This window comes from Neomonachus schauinslandi, chromosome 1 (assembly GCF_002201575.2).
Source record: "Neomonachus schauinslandi chromosome 1, ASM220157v2, whole genome shotgun sequence".
NCBI classification, from domain to species: Eukaryota; Metazoa; Chordata; class Mammalia; order Carnivora; family Phocidae; genus Neomonachus; species Neomonachus schauinslandi.
The window spans coordinates 65,805,064-65,809,648 of NC_058403.1; the positions used below are offsets into that span (position 1 = coordinate 65,805,064).

The window sequence follows — 4,585 nt, forward strand, 5'->3', positions numbered from 1 at the left end:
TCCAAATGGATAAGAAGTTCTAAAAGTAAGAAATAAGATCAGGGGTGCCTGGGTGGCTCAGTCAGTTAAGCGTCTGCCTTCGGCTCGGGTCGTGGTCCCGGGATCCTGGGATTGAGCCCTGCATTGTACTCTCTACTCAGTGGGCAGCCTGCTTCTCCCTCTCCCCTGGCCCTGCTCATGTTCTCTCTTGCTATCTCTCTCTCTCTCAAATAAATAAAATCTTTAAAAAAAAAAAAAGAAAGAAAGAATATCATATAAATACTAGATGAAATCAATGGTAAATTCCTTTATAATTTGAATGTGGGAAAAGGCTTTTTCTGATTCAGAATCCAGATTCAGTAAAAGAAAATACTGATAAATTTGACTACAAAAACAAAATTAAAAACTCACATCACATAAGAGAATGCCAAAAGTAAAGTCAAATGACAAATCACTCACTGCAAGAAAAATATTTGCAACATATATCACAGATAATGAGTAATACCCCTTATATGTAAATTATTTTTAGAAATCAAAGGAAACAAAAACCAAAAACCCAATATAAAAATGGGCAAAAAAGGGGCACCTGAGTGGCTCAGTTGGCTAAGCGACTGCCTTCGGCTCAGGTCGTGATCCTGGAGTCCTGGGGGATAGAGTCCCACATCGGGCTCCCTGCTCAGCAGGGAGTCTGCTTCTCCCTCCGACCCTCCCCCCTCTCATGTTCTTTCTCTCCCTCTCTCTCATTCTCTCTTTCTCAAATAAATAAATAAAATTTTTTTTAAAAAATGGGCAAAAAAATATGAATACACAATTCACCATTATGTGCTGGAGGAAAAGGCTGTGAGGGTGAGCAGGCTCCTGTTGTGTTGAGCTGTGCACAGAGTTACAGAGGCCACCACCCTCTCTTTTAAAAGAGGGATAAATACTAGCAAGCCACAAGGGTTGCTTTAACTATCAGGCTGTTTTAAAACACCTCTGAGGGCCATTTAATTGACAATAATAGAATGAGTTAGAAAGTTGTCATTAGTCTAACAGCAGGGCCAGTTTTATCTATGATTAATGACAACTGAGGACTGAGGATAGCACCAAAGTGCATTTGTAATTTTGCATGTCTTTATATGTGGCTTTAAAAGTGACCAAGTAAGTATGTATGCTTACCTTTTAAAAAAAAAAAAAAACTACTTTTATTTCTAACAATTGACTAGACTGCATTATGATCTCCTTAACAATTTATTGTTAAGTGGTTGAAATTTCAGGTCTCTTCCAACCAGGAGACCCTGTGACACTGTGATAATTCTATGATCGCTCAGTTTGGCAAGCGTAATCAACATGCCATTGGCCACTTGGTGGCAATAGACTCCTAATTGCCTACAAAGTCCTTTAAAGATATTAACAGCCTTCTGATTAATTAGAAACTAATTTATAAAGACATTTCAGGCAGGTCACAAGTTGACTTAGTTGGAAAGGTCAGCAAAATGCTTTTAAAAGGGCATTTGAAGCAAAGCAAAACAACTCCTGTCTGTCAGAAATATAGTTGTGGATATGCTCTAGAAAATTGTTAGGAAAGATCTTTGGAGGTAGAAAAGGTTGAGAGGAGGAGAAGTGCTGACATAGTAATGATAACTAAAAAGACACACTGAAAAGAGATACCATGAGTAATATTAGGAACCTACTACTGTTTAACCATTTGAGCTTGACCAAGCCAGTTACCTTTACAGAGCCTTAATTTCTTTCTGAGCAAGATCAAGAGGGTCAGCAAATATTTTCTGTGAAGGGTCAGATAATAAATGCTTTAAGCTTCATGGACTATATATCGTCACAACTACTCAACTCTGTCCCTGCAGCATAAACGCAGCAAATGAGAATACATAAACAAACGAGCTTTGCTCTGCTCCAATAAAACTTTATGGACACTGAAATTTTTATTTCACATAGTTTCCACGTGTCATGAAATATTATTCTTCTTTTGTTTGCAACCACTTAAGAATGTAAAAACCATTATTAGCTAGCAGGTTATTAAAAAATCAGCTGCCAGCCTGGACTTGGCTCCTGGAGCTATTGGCAATCCCTTGGCTGGATGGTCTGTCTCTCAGGTCTGGCTAGGTCTCTGTTAATTAAACTGCTATCGATTCCCTATTTAGCTAACTCTGGGGTTAAACTTCATTTACAACTTTTGGCACCCTCTTTTACAGCCTAAAGCAGTTTCTCAAGCTTTATTTACACACATACCCATTAAATAAGAATTAAAAAGACTGGGGTGCCTGGGTGGCTCAGTTGGTTAAGTGGCTGCCTTCCACTCAAGTCATGGTCTCAGGGTCCTGGGATCTAGCCCCCTATCCCGCTCCTTGCTCAGCAGGGAGCCTGCTTCTCCCTCTGCCTGACACTCCCCCTGCTTGTGCTCTCTCTCTCTCTCTCTCTCTCGATCACTCTCTCTGTGTCAAATAAATAGATAAACAAATCTTAAAAAAAAAAAAGGAATTAAAAAGATTACCTCTCTTACGAAGCTCCTATTATTTAAAACAGTAATGTTTCGTGTTCCAAACATACATACAATCATGGGTTTTCAAACTTTACATGTCCTCCTCCTCCTCTTACCACAGAGATTCCCAGACTTGTCTTCACACATCTGAAGATCGCTGCCTTACAGATGCTTAGACTTGAAAATTCCAAGTCGGAAAGCCCTCCAAAAACCTCACTTCTCCTTTCTGCTATTAAAGAACAACAATCTTCCACGAACTCTAAGTAATGGGGGCTAAACTTACCACTTACTTCGTGGAACTACCAGTTCCAGGTATGACCTCCGCTTGACTTCCTCTCAGTCCTTTCTTCCACCTGGTCAGAATCCAAAGTACGAGAGGGAATAAGAATTCCTGTATTTGTCCTTCTCCCCTGTCACCTAAGACTATGAGACCAGATATGATCAACTCGATAACCATATAACTGGTTACAATAGCTCCGAGAACAAAACTTAGGGAACCCTCAGTACGGTCAGTCTGCGCAAAACATCTTCAAACTGGGGGCGCCTGGGTGGCTCAGTCACCAAGCGTCTGACTTTGGATCAGGTCATGATCTCAGGGTCCTGGGATCCGCTCCGGGCTCAGCAAGAGTCTGCTTCTCCCTCCCCCCCGCCCTTTACCCCTTCCCGCTTCCTCCTTCCCCCTGTCCCCCCACCCCCCGTGCTCTGTCTCCTTCTCTCTCAAATAAATAAATAAAATCTTTAAAAAAATATATCTTCAAACTGTATAGAGAAGGAAAGAAGCTACCTGCTTTTAAATCCATACGTGACTAAAAGAAGCCCTGAAACTTCTGAGGGATAGCAATGGTCCCTGGGCCATAGCGGGGTGCCTGGGCGGCCACGAATACCCCTGAAGCACCCCCCAGAGCCACGCCAAGCAGCGTGTGCCCACGGGGAACCAGAAAATCACTAGCCCACGGGACACGCGTATGTAGCACCAAAGGGCGCTGTGCGCCTGCGCACCTACTTCGCCGGCCGCACAGTTACGTCAAGGGCGTCAGGAAAGACGTCATCCACACCGCAGGGGGAGGCACTACTGGTGCTAAGGGGGTCCTCCAAGATACCTACCCCATAAGAAACAGAGCTGTTCTTCACGGCTGAGGGCATCCACATTAGCTAGTTCGTGTACCGCGGCCAGAAGGCCCAGCTCAGCATGGGCCATATGCCTCCAATGGGCACCATTCCTGAAAACATGATGCACCGTCCTGTGTTGCCTGGAGGAGAAGCCTGCGATGGAGGCAAGCTGGCCCGAGCCTCCACGAACAACGCCTTTGTCACCTACCGCAACCTGAGACCAAGGAGACCCAAGTGAAGCTGCCCTCGGGCTCCAAGAAGGTCATCTCCTCAGCCAATAGAGCTGTGGTCCGTGTAGTGGCCGGAGGTGACCGCACTTACAAGCCCATCCTGAAATCCACTGTGCCTACCACAAGTAAAAGGATAAGAGGACTTGCTAGCCCCGCATGTGGGGTGTGGCCATGAACCCTGTGGAGCGTCCCTTCAGAGGTGGCAACTACCAGCACATTGGCAAACTTGGTACCATCCTCAAAGATGCCCCCCACCCCCACCCCGCAAAGTGGGTGTCATCGCTGCCCAGGGGACTGGGCATCTCAGAGAAACCAAGACTATGCAGGAGAACATGAACTAGGACTGGGGAGGTTCAATAAAATATCTTTCTGCCACTTAAAAAAAAATGAAAAATAACGACAACAAAAAACAACATACTTCTGGGAAGAGACAGGGATTATAAAATGGCCCCTCTCCCATATAGAAGTATTTCTCTGTTAAGGAGCCTCAGAAGAAAAAGGAAGTTCCTGTCCACCCTCTGAAGTCACTAGAGACTATTAGCACCCTTGGGGCACATGAGGAATCCAGGCCTAGAAGTTTCTTACCCCAGATCGCATAGGTCACATAGGTACCAAGGAAGAGCTAAGACTCTAATTCAGACCTCCCTAGAAAAGCAGTTACCCATTCATCCATTCATTCTGTTTGTCTGTCTCTCTGCCTCTCATATCTGTCTCTATTTCTGTCTCACTTCCAAATCTCCTCCTTTTAAAGCATTAGGTCACTTATGTTTGAATAATTAAAGTCCCC

The 4,585-nt window shown here is 44.1% G+C and overlaps 1 pseudogene; it reads left to right on the forward strand.

Moving 5' to 3' along the window:
• The first annotated feature begins 2,724 nt into the window (after positions 1 to 2,724).
• Positions 2,725 to 4,139, forward strand: LOC110582652 (annotated as a pseudogene).
• The last annotated feature ends 446 nt before the right edge of the window (positions 4,140 to 4,585 follow it).